Consider the following 19,941-nt stretch of genomic DNA (forward strand, 5'->3'; position numbering starts at 1 on the left):
CTGATTTCTCAGGATCTATGCACCCAAATTGCGTGAAAATGTAACCACATGTCATTTCTAGTATAATATATTTATCCAATGAATACCCGTTTATCATCTGCCTTTCTTCTTGGTGTAGCAATTTTAATGGCCAGTAGTGTATAAATATAAATTAACTGCTCCTTAACCTGAAAGAAGTAAAGTCCATTCAATTTTCTACAGTACGAGACCTCACATACGCTACGCACGAAGGAAAATCATTTCATAAAATGAACTTCACAAAACTTTCCATTGTGAACATTTATAAGAATTCAAACTGGGAGTCACATATTATATGTGCTATGAAACGCATAAGTTCAACGACGCTAATAGCATTGGTTGGGAATGAGAGTCCAAATTGTTTGGAAAAACGCTTGTGGAAGACAGTATTTATTGGCCAACAACATATAATAAAGCCGATATGTAGTACACGTCCCTAGCCCTCTCGCCGCAACTTTCTGAGGGAGCTATTTATATTAACAGCAGCCCCAGACTACATACACTCCCTTTCGAAGCTTTTTTCTCTCAAACAGAACAAAATGCACAGGCATGTTGATAGTGGGACTCTTCAACTTTTAAAGAGAATTTGTCATTCAAAAGATCACACCTCTTATTATTAACAGCGTCTAGCAGTGTTGTCTATGGGGTAAACCTCACTCTTAAGGACCAACTTTAACTTTGTTAAATCTAATGCCTTTAAACACTAATGTATCTTGATTACCAACTAAAAATTGTAGTTATCACATTTCCATAAATCTTTCTTCCAGCGGGCCGGCCGCTGTGGCCGAGCGGTTCTAGGCGCTTCAGTCTGGAACCGCGCTGCTGCTACAGTCGCATGTTCGAATCCTGCCTCGGGCATGGATGTGTGTGATGTCCTTAGGTTAGTTAGGTTTAAGTAGTTCTAAGTTCTAGGGGACTGATGACCTCAGATGTTAAGTCCCATAGTGCTCAGAGCCATTTGAACCATTTTTCTTCCAGTGGCGTTACATTTAAGGTAACATACTTCACTCTGTCGCCAGAGTTCATTCCTATGAGTGTATTCCCATAGAGGTCAAAAGCTTTTACAAAGTTCGCTTTGCAGAAATATCCAATTTACTTGTTTGGTAGTTCTGCTTCCGATCCACCACTGGCTATTATCCCATGTTTCATGCTTTTGCCTTTAGAACAGGTACTGTCCAGTGTACTGCTTCTTGTGCAAAATACTTCTTCTATGAAGCATACTGCACATTTTCGTGAGAAGTTGAACTATTTTGTCTTTTTCATGTTCGTTTCCTCACGTATTAAAAATGACCTATAGTGTCCATTACTGACTCTTGGCGAAGTATTGAAAGGAGTAAAGGAAATGACCACAAAAAACATTGACTTGTTGTTCAGTATTCGGAAATGTCTAACAGATAATACAAGTAATTTAAAACAAAAACTAAACCCATATGTATTTGATAATTCCACTTGCTACATAGAAGACTTATTCAAGTGGTGATATTTAGTATAATGGAGTGTTTAGGTCTACATTGCTGTCAGGTGAATGGGCAACAATATAAATGACTAAAATGTAGCCACTGAGGTACTGAAAAGGTGAATGTGGTCTATTGGTTTAACTTTTGATTTGTTTCACATTACGGAGGACAGCCACGCTATCGAGTAATGAAGCTAATAGTCAACAATGCGAAAGTAAAATGAGGCATGTATCAAGCCATGTCCATTTATTACAACGTATTAGCGTGCTACTGTACACAGGTTGCCTATTTGAGAGGTTGAGAGTGCCTCCGCTCTCCTCCCCTTCCTCCCCTCCATTTGGAGCAGCCCGTCCTCCCCTCCATTTGGAGCAGCCCGAATCGCTCAAAAATCCCAGAAGTACGGCCTATATTTCTTGTGTTAATTCGACACTGTAAAAAGAGTACGAATACTCCATCCTTAGCCGGCCGTTGTGACCGAGAGGTTCTAGGCGCTTCAGTCTGGAACCGCACTGCTGCTACGGTCGCAGGTTCGAATCCTGCCTCTGGGATGGAACTGTGTGATGTCCTTAGGTTAGTTAGGTTTAAGTAGTTCTAAGTCTAGGGGACTGATGACCTCAGATGTTAAGTCCAATAGTGCTTAGAGCCATTTTGAAATCCATCCTTACAGAACTCGATATTCAGGGGATACGGAGAGAGAGAGAGAGAGAGAGAGAGAGAGAGAGAACAGAAACTAATGTCAGGGGGATGCTATGCAATAAGCTTTCTCTTTAGAGCTGTTTGCTTATATGCGAGACCAGCGGAAAAACGCTCCTATCGGAGCAAATGCGATTATGCTCCTGTGTATTAAAATGGGGTATCAGCTGCCTCGTTCAACCTACACCAGCACCTTTAAAACTTCCCCCAAAAGTTTTGGCATGCCTATATATTCGCGCTTTCTAACATGCTATTCACATCTCACTCTCATAAGTTCCCCTAACTGTAGCTCGCTCTCACCATCTAGTCCATTGCTGTAAGTCACTCAAATCCATCCGCTTCCACTTGCCCATTCTCACTCACTCATTCAGCCCAACTCATTCCCATTACCTCTTAGTAGCTCTCTAACTGGCATTGCCCCCGCCTCACAGCCATAGTCTCCTTCTTTCTGTCCTACAAATACTGTCTCCTCTCATAATCAATGTCTCCCTCTTGCTCTCTCTTACTGCTACTATCTCATTCATCCCCTCGACTGCCGCTGTATCTTCTCACTGACACTGACTGTCGTAGACTTTGCCTCTCATTATCACTGACTCTCATCCATTCCACTTTCTTCTTCTCTTTATTGCTGTCCCACAGGCATTGTCTCCTTCACGCTTTTCCTAGCACTGTTCTGTCACTGTCAACCATGTTCGAGTGCCACTTCATCCCTCTTTTTCTCTCACACTGCCATTGTCTCCTTCGCACTTTCTATACTACAGCCACTACCTACTGTTTTCCAGTATTTATTACTTTTCCGTCTCTTTCCCACTGCTACTGTCTCCTTCTCTCTCAGCATAAAAAAGTGCGAATATTTTCCTATGCCAACATCTTGGGAAAATTTTTAAAGGTGCCGAGGAAGGAAGAATGAGGCAGCAGGTACCCCACTTCTTTTATTAAACAGGAGCACATTCGCCTTTTTTCAAAAATGGCTCTAAGCACTATGGGACTTTAATATCTGAGGTCATTAGTCCCCTAGACTTAGAACTACTTAAACCTAACTAACCTAAGAACTTCACACAGATCCATGCCCGAGACAGGATTCGAACCTGCGGCCGTAGCAGCAGCGCGGTTCCGGACTGAAGCGCCTAGAACCGCTCGGCTACAGTGGCCGGCCGCCTTTTTTGTTCTCCGGTAGGAGCATTTTTCCGCTGGTTCCATATTTTTCATTGCTGCAGCAGAGAATGTCATTCATATGAAAAGAGCTTTATGGATCAGTAAAATTTTGATAGTTTAGTCATGTGAAACTGAAACGACGCAAAACTATGTAATTTTACACATTAGACCAGATATTATGTGCACAAAAATTTTGCTTGTGCTTCGGTACTACAGCAGAGCGTTCCCAGAACCCTTTTCATGATAACGCAGATATTTTACAACATATTTCTCCATGCTACGCCACTGTATTCGCCTTACACCGGATTTTATGTGCGTATGTTACGTGTACGAGTACGGTAGCTTTGTAAGTCTGTATCTCGGAAACGAACAAAAATATCAAGAAAATTTTTTAGGTTGCTCGAAACCTTAGACTGAGGAAGCATGAGAAAAGAAGTCGCTCCCCAGCTTTTGTTCCACAAGTATTTGTTATCTGCTGCCCTCTTCTTCATGTTGAATGCGGATAGCAACGTTATTGGTATAATATGTGTTTTTCCTCCACGAGCCACCGACCGATCACATAGTACGTGCGGCGGGACGTAGATCGACATAGCACCATAGCACTAGGTGTCGGTCATACAAGGACACGGGCTGATGCGAATGTGTCTGCTACTGTACCTTGAAAATCTTCAGCTACTCGGCCGGGCTTTTGTCCAAATAACTCTAAGTTCAGATGAGGAAATGAAATTGTGCGTCTAGGCATGTAACATGCAAGTTACAACCGAACATATGAGCGCAAGTTCGTTTGCGTTGATGCGCATTAACGCAAAGTCCACGGAAAAAATCTTAGACACAACATGTAAACAAGCGTTGCCGCGCTGTTACAGATAGATGGCACCCGCGTGCTGTTCAATGAACGGCGCATTTCCGTCTTGATCAGACATATTTTCTGTGTGTTACTGTACTTTTCTTTTTTGGACTTTCAGAAAAATGAGTTAAACGGAAGGCAAGAATATTGACATCGAGTTACTAATTGACGGAGTAGAGATAAGACCAACGTTATTGAATATAGCGTCGGAATTGTATAGAAATAAAATTTTCAGACAGCGAGCTTAGGAAGAAGTGGTTTCTTATCTCTGTGAAGTATATGACGCAAGAAAAAATAAAGAGATAGACAAGAAAACGTTTGTCGTTAACAAGAACACTTTCGTTCACATCGTACGATCTGCATGTTCAAGTCTACCTTCAGTAAGAAAACAGCTGGTTAATCTAGACTGAACGTTATCCGTCGATGAAGTGGGTTGTCCATCGTGCGTAGTATTTTTGATGTACTTTCCTTCTAAAGTGCCATCGTGTTTAAATGTATCTCTCATTCGAACATATTTGCGATGTACTATAATGGCTTTTACAATGTGTTTGCACAATCCATACTATCTTCTGGCGATGTAATATCTGCACTAATTATTACACGCTATGCCAAAGGTACTCTCAACATATCTACCCACTAAAGTTGTTCGGTGCTTCAATATAAGGCGTAGTCGAAAAGTTCCCGTTTGAGGGTGTTGTTGCAGCGTATATGCAACGTAACATGACTCCAATGCGGGTATATAAGCACCGACATGGAGGCAAGGGATTAGGGTGACATTCGTGTCTTTCCACCGGACGTGCGGTAAATTCAGACACGTGAACTATGGCGAAGTTATTACCAAATGCGTCCAAACAGGAGAAACGTGCTGTTTTTCTTTTCTTAGCTGCCGAAGGGCAAACACCAGTAGACAGTCATCGAAGAATGAAGAATATGTATGGGGCTGCATGTCTGTCGAAAACGACAGTGGATGAGTGGTGCGTCAAGTTTCGTGCTGCTACACGAAAACACACGCCCCCATATCGCAAATGTCGTATCTCAGAAGTTACGCCAACTCGAGTGAGAGATACTCGAGCAGCCGGCCTATATCCCTGATCTATGTGATTATCAAGCCTTTGGTCCCTTACAGGGTCGACGATTCCTGTCGGACAGGAATATGATCTATGTGATTATCAAGCCTTTGGTCCCTTACAGGGTCGACGATTCCTGTCGGACAGGAATATGTAGCAAGCAGATACGGACTTCTTCACACAGCAGGACACGGTGTTATATCAAATGGGTGTCTTCAACCTGGCGAGTCGGTGAGATGACTGTCTCAATGCTCAAGGCGACTTTATCTGATTGGCATACCGACTCTCAATGCTCAAGGCGACTTTATCTGATTGGCATACCGATTCTGGACCCGCTCCTTATGTCTTTATTCATAAGTCAGCTACATTCTACCCTAGGGTCCCATTAAATTTTCCATCAGCGCAAATGCTTCAACACCTACCATCTCATAATGAACTGCCATGTCATGGTTTACTATTTAAGACCTTTTTTTGTATATCTGTTTTTCATATGGAATGGAATCTCTAAGAATTACTGAGTTGCTGTCTCTCACATACGCGCGAACACCATATCGCCGACAGTACTAGAGAGAGAGAGAGAGAGAGAGAGAGAGAGAGAGAAAATGTTTATGAGCGAAGTAGAAGGAACTTAAATGTTCTTAATTTTGTATTCTGATATGTTTACCATCGAGAGCACCATGCAATGATGAAAAGCTGCGTATTGTTCAAATCCCTGAGATATTTCAATCAATTTTTCTTCACTTGTTGTTAGCATCAGAATATACACTCCTGGAAATGGAAAAAAGAACACATTGACACCGGTGTGTCAGACCCAAATACTTGCTCCGGACACTGCGAGAGGGCTGTACAAGCAATGATCACACGCACGGCACAGCGGACACACCAGGAACCGCGGTGTTGGCCGTCGAATGGCGCTAGCTGCGCAGCATTTGTGCACCGCCGCCGTCAGTGTCAGCCAGTTTGCCGTGGCATACGGAGCTCCATCGCAGTCTTTAACACTGGTAGCATGCCGCGACAGCGTGGACGTGAACCGTATGTGCAGTTGACGGACTTTGAGCGAGGGCGTATAGTGGGCATGCGGGAGGCCGGGTGGACGTACCGCCGAATTGCTCAACACGTGGGGCATGAGGTCTCCACAGTACATCGATGTTGTCGCCAGTGGTCGGCGGAAGGTGCACGTGCCCGTCGACCTGGGACCGGACCGCAGCGAGGCACGGATGCACGCCAAGACCGTAGGATCCTACGCAGTGCCGTAGGGGACCGCACCGCCACTTCCCAGCAAATTAGGGACACTGTTGCTCCTGGGGTATCGGCGAGGACCATTCGCAACCGTCTCCATGAAGCTGGGCTACGGTCCCGCACACCGTTAGGCCGTCTTCCGCTCACGCCCCAACATCGTGCAGCCCGCCTCCAGTGGTGTCGCGACAGGCGTGAATGGAGGGACGAATGGAGACGTGTCGTCTTCAGCGATGAGAGTCGCTTCTGCCTTGGTGCCAATGATGGTCGTATGCGTGTTTGGCGCCGTGCAGGTGAGCGCCACAATCAGGACTGCATACGACCGAGGCACACAGGGCCAACACCCGGCATCATGGTGTGGGGAGCGATCTCCTACACTGGCCGTACACCACTGGTGATCGTCGAGGGGACACTGAATAGTGCACGGTACATCCAAACCGTCATCGAACCCATCGTTCTACCATTCCTAGACCGGCAAGGGAACTTGCTGTTCCAACAGGACAATGCACGTCCGCATGTATCTCGTGCCACCCAACGTGCTCTAGAAGGTGTAAGTCAACTTCCCTGGCCAGCAAGATCTCCGGATCTGTCCCCCATTGAGCATGTTTGGGACTGGATGAAGCGTCGTCTCACGCGGTCTGCACGTCCAGCGCGAACGCTGGTCCAACTGAGGCGCCAGGTGGAAATGGCATGGCAAGCCGTTCCACAGGACTACATCCAGCATCTCTACGATCGTCTCCATGGGAGAATAGCAGCCTGCATTGCTGCGAAAGGTGGATATACACTGTACTAGTGCCGACATTGTGCATGCTCTGTTGCCTGTGTCTATGTGCCTGTGGGTCTGTCAGTGTGATCATGTGATGTATCTGACACCAGGAATGTGTCAATAAAGTTTCCCCTTCCTGGAACAATGAATTCACGGTGTTCTTATTTCAATTTCCAGGAGTGTATTTTAATGTCATCGACATAACTATGCATACATAACGAATTATCACAGGTATGGTAGATTTTCCAATATTGTGTGAATAGTGTATCTCCACCTCTGAACATCCGCTTGGTAGATATCTGAAACCGAAACGGACTGCGAGAGAGTAACTGTAGCGACTAACGCGCTCTGCCGCTCGTCGTCTGAACTCCTTTAAATTCGATCACGCGTCAGCATGCGTTACATCTGGACTTAGCATAAAAACTGAATCCCTCAGAAGTTTCCTTCGTGAGAGAGACCTCAAATTAGACACGTCTTATTTTTTTGTTGAGAATCCGGGAAAGAGATTTCGGTATTTTAGTCTTCGCGTTATCATCACTCATTGCAGTAGCAACGTAAGCAACACAATAAATGAATATGAGTCAAAGAGCTAGCTATTTTGCTAAGTTGAATCATTGTTTGCAATACTGTATGCAAACGAGTATTTTATTGTTCTGTGGATAAATATTGATTCGATTTCTCAAGGATTTGTATTTTCTGCAAAATACGTGTAAAGTTATTTGTTATCCTAATTTCTTCAGTACAGACAGCAAAGATAAAATCTCTTACTGAGGGATGTAAGCAATCATTCTTTATACGCCCCCTCGTTGAATGGAGTGGCGGGAAACCGTAATAAATGACACAATGAAAAGTACTTTTTTTGTGTGTGAAATCTTATAGGACTTAACTGCTAAGGTAATCAGTCGCTAAGCATACACACTACTCAACCTAAATTATCCTAAGGACAAACACACACACCCATGCCCGAGGGAGGACTCGAACCTCCGCCAGGATCAGCCGCACAGTCCATGACTGCAGCGCCTAAGACCGCTCGGCTAATCCCGCGCGGCTGAAAAGTACTCTATGCGAGTCATTCTTCCGCAAATTTGATAGTATACAGGGGGCGGACAAAATATGGAATCACCAAAAACATAACACATTAGCATGACTAGTACGATGTAGGAACGACGCTGGCATTCCAACAGACTTCCTGCTGTTTCGGAATAGATAAATACAAGTTCTGTATGTTTTTAAAGGGAATCCTGTACCATTTTTCTTCCAAAATAGTGGCAAGTTCAGGTAAAAATGATGGAGGTTGACAGCGACCACGCATCCCTCTCTCCAAAGTAGATCACAAAGGCTAAATAATATTGAGATGGGGTCACTGTGGTGGCCAGGGATACCACGATATGTCTGCCCAAATCGTCACCGAACCTCCGCCTCGTTTCACTCTTGGGACGTAAACTCGGAACAGTGTGAGACAAGGCTAATCCGAGCAAATAACATTCTTCCATTGCTCTATAGTCCAGGGTTTATGGCTTCGGCACCACGTTTTCCTGTTACGGACATTTGCATTGCTGGTTTTGGAATTCCAGCTCGCGCTGCAAATCTTTGACTGTGGAGCCCCCTTCGTATTATTTTGGTGCTGACAAGGTTCGCGAGTGGGACATTTAGTTCTTCAGTGACATTTGCAACTGTTGTCCTCTTATTTTTCATCACAATCCTCTTCAGTGACCGTCCCTCACGATCACATACGACACACATTCGTCCACGTTGTGACTTAGCAGATGTCCGCTTTATCTGTATGCGTCATAATCTTCGATACGGTGCCTCTTGAGACACCAAACACTTCGGCTACCTTGGTTATGGAAGCAACCACCATACAAGCATCAACAATTTGACCATATTGAAATGCACAGAGCTCCGACCTCATGCACACACAACAACACAGAACACTTTTCTGGCCACAGCTGACACAACGTATTGAGGTTATTTGACAGGTTCTGTTCATGGTCAAGCACAACAGTGCAACCTGCAGGCTTGGATAGCATCTTCATTTACGTTCAAATATGCATTTCTATGTTCTCAATATTTTTGTCCACTCCCTGTAAATGTAAATTATTCTGCTCGTAAAAGAAACATTTATATATTCATTTATTTCAAAAATCCTAACGGGCTACAAAATTCACTGTTACAGAAAACATTCGTAAGATATAACAGGATATCAGAAGCAAAATTTTGTTTCGGAAAAGCAAACATCAGAGACTGGAAAATGTAATTAACCTAAAAGTATTGTACGTCCCATTCATAATAATTACTGGTAATAAGTACGAATAAATGCGAATACTATAAATACTCGGTATCCTTTTGCGCACTGTCGAAGAAGTCAGATCAGTAATTACAGAACTTTGAACGATCAGACAGTATGGGTGGCAGACAGAATCACAGAGACTGGAGTGTGTCACGAGAAACAGTTTAGATTTACCCGCTATAGTTTTTGATCATTTAGTGACATTCTTAATTTCCTTTGAACACTTGATAAAATTCTGGATCAGCTAAACCCAGCACTTTCGATTTCTCATGCTTTCGTAAGGATGGCTCCTCTTTCAATGTTTTTGAAATTTGTATTTAATTGTTTACTAAAAAATGAAGGGAGGAATATTAGGGGTTAACACGGTACGCTAGGGAAGTCTGAAGATATGTTACAGGATATGGCTCGTATGAAGTAATTGTCTGCAGAAACGGTATCTTTTGTTCATTGCTTGGAGACAATTGTTTACAAGTACTATTGTATAGAGTATATTCGTACTGAAACACGTGACGCAGGCGTGTGAGAATTAGGGATAGCTGACGATAGCAGACGACCTTACGACCTCGCAGAATCGCAGACAGAAACAACCGCAGTACGTCTGCAGTCTGAATTATCGTTATCAATAACTGGTTCAATCCTGCCCACACCAATGAAAGAGATTTGGTATCTCCAGTACATTAATTTCTGTTTATTTTTGACCCCCTAAAATTGTAGGAGGTTAACAAAGTACATTGACTAGTTTCTCTAACAATTTTGCACGTTATCTTACTTTCCTCAAGACTTACTCTAGCATATATGTCTGCACTTGTCAATCAATGTCAAGTGCATATCAAAGTACACTTTACAGTGTACTGTACATAATGCCTGGCCTATACTTCGTCCACGGGCTGTGCATGGAGCTTGATTTGTGACAGAGTTACAATTAATCCGATCTTATCTCGAGTATACTGATTTGAGCCTGAAAGACTCTGCAAGCACTTGGTCAGCATGCGAGCTGATCGTGTTGATCCATAAAAGCTTAGCACTGTTCAAGTGCCTCGACAAACTCTTCATGCCCTGAAGGCTTCTGTACCATGTGTGGGATTGTTGGAGGTCGTATAGCAATCTGCAAATTCCTTAGACGACGGTAGTAAACAAAAATATCTGGAAATATTTTCGAGAGGCTGCAAAAAGATGCAATGAAAACACGATAAGGGAAACAATAGATGGCAGTAAGAGTATAAAGTAAGGAACGGTCATTCCATTTGAAACGTCCCCTTAGAAAAATTATAAATTACTGTGCTGGTAAATTTCTACGTTATTTGATACAGAAGCAGCTGAGTAAAACTGAACGTACTCAGATATTTTTCTCTTTACATATTCTGATCATCAATAAACTGACACACAATGTTTCTAGCGCAACGCAATCTGACTTTCAATAATCCCTACAAAAGAATGGCCCTGACTAACAGTAACCTATACCTTTCTTGACTCACTCACCTCACAAAAATGTAGGCTGTTTAGGTTTTTATGTTTGTAACGCCACGTAGTGCTCTGTATGAAAATCACTGACTCTGCTGTGGGTTTGCTCTGTTGTGGCCCATAACCTGTCTCCTGTCGGCATGTCAAGAGTCAGCACCCTTTCCGTTGGGAGGACAACACTACTTCTTCAAGACTGCATGGAAATCCACTACTTCATTGTGCATTTTCTTTTACTGCTCAGACTTTGTACTATAGTGGTGAGTGATCAGGACTGTCTTTATGGACTGTAACAATAATTTTTGCTTTTGACCAACATTGTATCAATAAGTGTGTGCATTTGATATATTTGTAATCGTAAAAAATTTTTTTTAGCAAATGTGTATTGGGCACTGCCCAAAGCAATTTGTCAAATTTTTTGTGGGGAGCATGTAGACTATGTAAGTAGGTTGTTTAGGTTTTTATGTTGGTAACGCCACGTAGCGCTCTATATGAAAATCACTGACTGTTCTGTGTGCAGTCTGTGGCTGGTTGGACTCACTGTTGGAATACTCGCTTGTGTACTGTGGGACAGTTGGACGTGAACAGCGCGTAGTGTTGCACAGTTGGAGGTGAGCCGCAGAGCTCTGGTGGATGTGGGGACTGAGATGCCAGAGTTTTGAGAGCGGACGATATGGACGTGTGTCTGACAGAAAGAGGAAATTTGTAAGACTGGATATCATGAAGATATATATCAGGTCATCTCATATATATATATATATATATATATATATATATATATATATATATATATATATATATATATACACACACACACTCCTGGAAATTGAAATAAGAACACCGTGAATTCATTGTCCCAGGAAGGGGAAACTTTATTGACACATTCCTGGGGTCAGATACATCACATGATCACACTGACAGAACCACAGGCACATAGACACAGGCAACAGAGCATGCACAATGTCGGCACTAGTACAGTGTATATCCACCTTTCGCAGCAATGCAGGCTGCTATTCTCCCATGGAGACGATCGTAGAGATGCTGGATGTAGTCCTGTGGAACGGCTTGCCATGCCATTTCCACCTGGCGCCTCAGTTGGACCAGCGATCGTGCTGGACGTGCAGACCGCGTGAGACGACGCTTCATCCAGTCCCAAACATGCTCAATGGGGGACAGATCCGGAGATCTTGCTGGCCAGGGTAGTTGACTTACACCTTCTAGAGCACGTTGGGTGGCACGGGATACATGCGGACGTGCATTGTCCTGTTGGAACAGCAAGTTCCCTTGCCGGTCTAGGAATGGTAGAACGATGGGTTCGATGACGGTTTGGATGTACCGTGCACTATTCAGTGTCCCCTCGACGATCACCAGTGGTGTACGGCCAGTGTAGGAGATCGCTCCCCACACCATGATGCCGGGTGTTGGCCCTGTGTGCCTCGGTCGTATGCGGTCCTGATTGTGGCGCTCACCTGCATGTCTCCATTCGTCCCTCCATTCACGCCTGTCGCGACACCACTGGAGGCGGGCTGCACGATGTTGGGGCGTGAGCGGTTGCGAATGGTCCTCGCCGATACCCCAGGAGCAACAGTGTCCCTAATTTGCTGGGAAGTGGCGGTGCGGTCCCCTACGGCACTGCGTAGGATCCTACGGTCTTGGCGTGCATCCGTGCGTCGCTGCGGTCCGGTCCCAGGTCGACGGGCACGTGCACCTTCCGCCGACCACTGGCGACAACATCAATGTACTGTGGAGACCTCACGCCCCACGTGTTGAGCAATTCGGCGGTACGTCCACCCGGCCTCCCGCATGCCCACTATACGCCCTCGCTCAAAGTCCGTCAACTGCACATACGGTTCACGTCCACGGTGTCGCGGCATGCTACCAGTGTTAAAGACTGCGATGGAGCTCCGTATGCCACGGCAAACTGGCTGACACTGACGGCGGCGGTGCACAAATGCTGCGCAGCTAGCGCCATTCGACGGCCAACACCGCGGTTCCTGGTGTGTCCGCTGTGCCGTGCGTGTGATCATTGCTTGTACAGCCCTCTCGCAGTGTCCGGAGCAAGTATGTTGGGTCTGACACACCGGTGTCAATGTGTTCTTTTTTCCATTTCCAGGATTGTATATATGATGACTTTTGAACATTATTAAGGTAAATACATTGTTTGTTCTTTATCAAAAGCCGGCCGGTGTGGCCGAGCGGTTGTAGGCGCTTCAGTCTGGAACCGCGCGACCGCTACGGTCGCAGCTTCGAATCCTGCCTCGGGCATGGACGTGTGTGATGTCCTTAGGTTAGTTAGGTTTAAGTAGTTCTAAGCTCTAGGGGACTGCTGACCTCAGATGTTAAGTCCCATAGTGCTCAAAGCCATTTGAACAATTTCTCTATCAAAATCTTTCATTTGCAAACTATGCCTATCAGCAGTTAGTGCTTTCCGTAGTTAAAATCTTTTATTTAGCTGGCAGTACTGGCGCTCGCTGTATTGTAGTAGTTCGGGTAACGAAGATTTTTTGTGTGGCGAGTGATTCATGAAAGGTATAGGTTATTGTTAGTCAGAGCCATTCTTTTGTAGGGATTATTGAAAGTCAGACTGCGTTGCGTTAGAAATATTGTGTGTCAGTTTATTGATGATCAGAATAAGTAAAGAGAGAAATGTCAAGTACGTTCGGTTTTATTCAGCTGTGTCTGCATCAAATAACGTATACGTTTACCAGCACAGTAATTTATAATTTTTCTAAGGGAACGTTTCACATTTCATCAGTTAAGTTGGCAGATGACACTGTAAGTAACAAGAGAGAAAAGGTGAACAAATAGTACAAGACTGCTTTAAATCTATAGGCTACAGGTGAATCCGATGGGGATTTTGGTATAAAGGAACCGTTGTCCCCGGTGGCTCGCTACAGAGTAATTGCATTGCAGCGTCTGTTCTACCGGACGTATCCGAAAGAACAAATACCACATGTATAATTAAGGTCGTGATGGCCAGTGATCCCTTCAGTGCAGATGTACACCAAGCTCGAACTCTTACGGGAATCAGCGAGATTCCGCGAGTAATGTGGCTAATGAGCAGGGGCACAACATCAGTCGCATGTGGTATAAGTTGAGAATTTCGGTCTGATTTGAGGCATGCTTGCACAGTCTGCGCAGTTGCGCTGACCACTGTGTCCGGATGGCGTAGTGGTCAGCGCATCTGCCAAGTAAATAAGAGACCTGGGTTCATATCCCAGTACGTCACAAATTGTAAAGTTGCCCCATTAATATAAATGAATGCCCACTGCAGCTAATGTCTTTAATTCCTTTGTATCTAGAGTTAGTTGCACTTCGGTTGGTTTATTATCCCTATTTATCTCTGAAACTGTTTTGCACAGAAAATATCTGCATAACTGATGGTACACACTCTGCATCTTGTTGGAAAGCTAACTTTTTCCATTTGCTCACGGTACTTACAGTTGACAACAGTATTGCTACCTTCACTCTTTGTCCTCAAGTTTCATTCTGTTCTGCTCGGTTCTATCTCGGGTTTGATTTTTCGGCAGCGTCAGTTGTACATCAACAGTGATACACAGTTTACTGATGGTGAGTTGGTCGATATGCGCCTCGTTTAAGAATTCACTGAATGCGACGGAAGAGCCGTACAACGACGCTATGCTGAGCTGTTCCTACAGCGACGGCGACCAAATCACAGTACTTTCGGCTCTGAGCGTTGTTGCATTACTTTGTGTTGTGTTGCGCATTTTGATGATTGCACATTACAAGCTTCTTCACTTACAAAGGTAATTGGGGTAACAAATCTCGTAAACCATACCCTGAGGCGACGAAAGTCACGGGATACCTCCTAATATCGTGTAGGACCTCATTTTGCTCGGCCGGCGTAGTGCAGCGACTCGACGTAGCATAGACTCAAGTCGTTGGAAGTCTCCTGCAGAAATATTGAGCCATGCTGCCTCTACAGCCGTCCATAAATTGCGAAAGTGTTGCCGGTGCAGAGTTTTGCGCACGAACTAGTCTGTCGATTATGCTCCATAAAAATTGGAAGGGGCCGGCCGCTGTAGCTGAACTGTTCTAGGGGCTTCAGTCCGGAATCGCACTGCTGCTTCGGTCGCAGGTTCGAATCCTGCCTCGGGCACGGATGTGTGTATTGTCCTTAGGTTAGTTAGGTTTAAATAGTTCTAAGTCTAGGGGACTGATGACCTCAGATGTTAAGTCCCATAGTGCTTACAGCCATTTGAACCATTTTTTTGTTCGAAGGGATTCATGTCGTGCGATCTGGGTGACCAAATCATTCGCTCGAATTGTCTAGAGTGTTCTTTACATCAATCGCGAACAACTGTGGCCGGGTGAGGTAAGACTATTGTTTGGGAACATGAAGTCAATGAATGGCTGCAAAAGGTTTACAAGTAGCCGAACATAACCATTTCCAGTCAATGATCGGTTCAGTTGGACTAGAAGACCCAGGCCATTCCTTGTAAACACAGCCCACACCGTTATGGAGCCACCACCATCTTGCACCAGTGCCTGGTTGACAATTTGGGTCCATGGCTTCGTGGGGTCTGTGACACACTCGAAACCTACCATCAGTTCTTATCAACTGAAGTCGGGACTCATCTGACCAGTCCACGGTTTTCTAGCCATCTAGGACGAAACCTGTTGCTCACGAGCCCAGGAGAGGCGCTGCAGGCGATGTGCTGTTAGCAAAGGCACTCGCGTCGGTCGTCTCTTGCCATATCCTATGAAGGCCAAATTTGGTTCGTTGTACGTCCCACATTGATTTCAGCGGTTATATCACGCAGTGTTGCTTGCCTGTTAACACTGACAACTCTACACAAATGCCACTGCTCTCTGTCGTTAAATGAAGGCCGTCGGCCACAGTCTTGTCCGTGGTGACAGGTAATACCCGAAATTTGGTATTCTCGGCACACTTATGACATTGTGGATCTCGTAATAGTGAATTCCCTAACGATTTACGAAACTGAATGTCCCATGTGTGTAGCTCCAGTTACCATTCCACGTTCAGAGTGTGTTATTTCCCGTTGTGGGGCCATAATTACGCCGGAAACCTTTTCACATGAATCAACTGAATACAAATGACTGCTCCACCATTGCAATGCCCTTTTATACCTTCTTTAAGTGGTACTACCACCATCTGCATATGTGCATATAGCTATCCCATGACTCTTGTCATCTTAATGTAATTACATTATTACTCTGTAAAGAGCCACCGGAGACCACAGATCCCTTACACCAAAATACTCAGAAAATATCCCTAAGAAACTTCTGAAATTTTGCAGTTGAGTTCGGTTTCACTCGGATGCAGTTCAGTAGATAAATAAGAAACACAGACGATCGGTAATGAAATTCAGGAACTAATACCAGATGAGGTCGATATAGCTATTCGAAGTATGAAAACAAGAAAAGTTTCCTTGAGCTTGGGGGGAGGAGGGTATTACAGTAGAAGCAGTTAATGCTGGAAGCTAAGTAATACAGAGGATAATGGAAAAGTTATTTACAGAAAGTCAATAATGAAACAGTTTTTAATTCTATTTAACAAGAAAGGAGGGCTGAACAACATGATTTTTAGCACTTGTGGTTTGATAACAGGTGTTGTCTTACGCGGAGATTTTGGGATCTTCCACTTAATCCTCTAAAGTACGGTCCTTCCTCTCAGAATGAAGTATCCAGGTTCAGCGCCATCTGAGCATCTCATCAAAGCAGTGTTGTAAGATCGTGAATCAAACTTTACAGAAGATCGGTATACATTTCCCTTCCTGATTTTCAGTGTCTCCTCAGCTATAGATTTCTCTTGCTAATTTCAGTGTCTCTTTTTCAGTAGCCTTGGAAAGTAGTGGGAATTCATTTATGTGCAGTCTCAACGGCCCATTAATGTTGATCAGATCTATTTGACATTATAGTGTACTATATGACATGCACTGGCGAAGAATCTGTCTTTTTTGTTTATATCATCATTGATGATGTCTCTGAACGTTATTGATTTTCCACTATGAAATCACCTCCCTAATAACTTAACAGGCGCAGATTGCGACGACCTGGTTTATTTCTTCCGGGATTTACGGAGAGATTTGGTCGCCAACCAAAAACCTACTAAAAATAGCGTTCACCATGGACCTTGAAAAGCTTTTCCTATGGTATCGATCTCTGCACTTCATACTCAACCCGGTAACCAAACAACTAATCTCGTCAGAAGTGGTATGAACAAATTCGCTTGAATTTTTTCACTATCAAGTAAAGATTAAGGTTCGTAACTTGAGTAATAATGTTCTCAGTACTACCTGAAATGGCAACATGTGAGTACTGACGTTAAAGACGAATTCGTCTCTTTCATATAATGACATTTAATTATAGGCCAAAATCCTTACCATGACTGAAACTATGAAATAAAACAGTACCAACTGACGGCAAAATGCAGTGACACTCAATCTAGTCTCTGATATATCACGACTTGTAAGCAACCTTTAAAGCCACTAAAACATGGAAGCCGCTTTTAATTTCGAGTGAACGTGATTTACGACAATCCATAAATCGAAAACAAATTACCTTTCCCGAAGTTTATATTCCGTTAGAAAGCTCAGGCGATAGAGAATTCGAACGCAACTGATTCACACCTCTGTCATATTCAAAACTCCAAACCTTTTTGCTAAATTTATCAGATAACACGAAAATCACCACAGGTTTGAGGAACATATAACAAAATATCATTGTTGACAAGATCGACTGAAGAACAGTACACTAGTCAAATTATATGTGCTACTTACAAAAGTTTGTAAAACCTTATTTGCGTATTTAAGCACCAATACTATAACATCCGATTTATGTACAAAACACATCAATAGTTACACTAAATTTCACGCCTGTTGCAAATTCTTCTTAATATTTATACCCAAAACTAATATCGTAAACAACTAGTTGACTTTGGACTTATTCCAAAGACTCCAAGTATTTCTGAAGCGAGAGGAACTGTTGATGAAATCAGACGTATGTGTACTTGGCTCCGTAACAAGATTGCGCGGTACAAAAAATGTGTTGAAAAGTAAAATCTGGGTAATGAAAAAGTTGTCAGCTAATAAATCCAAATGTCTTCAAGTGAAAAAGTGGTTTTGCTTTACTGAACAGCAAGAGACAATTTCCTCAAGGATATTTTCGCAGAATCGACGAACCTGCAACACAAAATGTGACTCAAAGAAGACGACACAGCAAAAGCTAAGTGCAAACTTTATTAACATTCATGCAGACAAGAAGCCGTCTTGCACCATGGGGATTTTGCCGTGCATATCTCATGTCAATTGAGGGCACACACGATATCTAGGCAAGAACGCTAGGTGAACCTTACAACTTGCAATAAATTGATTTACCTAGATTTAGCATAACTAGATCAAGCCTGCCATTTGTCGAATATCATACTCCTTATGCATCGAAATAGGGAGTTAAATTGACTATACGTTCCTTACTCCGCCTTTGCATTAAAGGTGACTCAGACATTATTGGTCGTTTTCCCAGACTGCTTAGGTGGCATAGACGTTTGATAAAATGCTATAAGAAGAGAACTGCGCAATTATACAGCGTAAACGTCAAGTGATTTAAGCATAGTCTAATAATTTGCAGGTAGCTCTGCAAGAAAGAAACATAGCATCGAGTGATTCATTAAAACAAATATCTAAGAGCCTTGATCTACAGAATTAATGAGCTAATGTCTTACACGCGTGTAGCAGCAACTGAGGTCGGGTCATTGGCTTCACCCGCCTGACCTTACAGCGTTAACGTCAAGTGATTTAAGCATAGTCTAATAATTTGCAGGTAGCTCTGCAAGAAAGAAACATAGCATCGAGTAATTCATTAAAACAAATATCTAAGAGCCTTGATCTACAGAATTAATGAGCTAATGTCTTACACGCGTGTAGCAGCAACTGAGGTCGGGTCATTGGCTTCACCCGCCTGACCTTGTCCAGTATCTGAATGTACAGCGGGAAGTCGTCACAGCAGCGCGTTGTGTCTATCTGACGGCTAACCGGAATCTTTCGCTTTCATAACACTATCCCTTGCCACCCGACTCTCTGGCGATCACGTCCTCCATTTAATTTGTTGATACTTCAACAACAATGAACGTCGAATACAGTGACAGCTGCAACTGTAACTGCTCATTTCCAGAAGACACTGGTGGGAAATGAACAAATCTGTGTACTCCTGAGCTGTCTATCTACGTCCCAATTTTTAGCATCTACTTGTTAGTTAGGTTGGGTTGGGTTGTTTGGGGGAGGAGACCAGACAGCGAGGCCATCGATCTCATCGGATTCGGGAGGGACGGGGAAGGAAGTCGGCCGTGCTCTTTCAGAGGAACCATCCCGGCATTTGCCTGGAGCGATTTAGGGGAATCACGGAAAACCTAAATCAGGATGGCCGGACGCGGGACTGAATCGTCGTCCTCCCGAATACGAGTCTAGTGTGCTAGCCACTGCACCACCTCGCTCGGTCATTTGTTAGTTACGTACAGGAGACATAGAGCATATGCACGATTTCTACAAATGGGTACGTGATAGCAGGCATACTTGTCATCAAGGTTCCGATTGACTACGTCTGACGAACACAAGGCAGGATCGCCGTACTGTGCATCAAAAACATCATAAACTCTTCACGTCTGCGCCTGCTATACGAGAACAAGTAATGGACTCCCTGCAACATTCTGTGACATTCCGCACCATTGGCTGGAGATTAGCAGCAACCAGACTGGGGAATTACCGTCCAATGCGTAGGCTGCTCTTAACTCTACAACACTAACGGCTGAGTTTGGAGTGGTATCGTGTCCGGGGAGCATGGACTGCTGATGAACAGGTTGGCAGTGTATTCAGCGCTGAATCGCGGTTCTGCACCACCCCAAATGACCATCTTCGAGGAGTATGGCGGCAAGCTGGAGAGAGGTTCCATTCTTTCAGTGTTTTGGGGAGGCACAG

Source organism: Schistocerca serialis, chromosome 3, assembly GCF_023864345.2.
Source record: "Schistocerca serialis cubense isolate TAMUIC-IGC-003099 chromosome 3, iqSchSeri2.2, whole genome shotgun sequence".
In the NCBI taxonomy this organism is placed as follows: Eukaryota; Metazoa; Arthropoda; class Insecta; order Orthoptera; family Acrididae; genus Schistocerca; species Schistocerca serialis.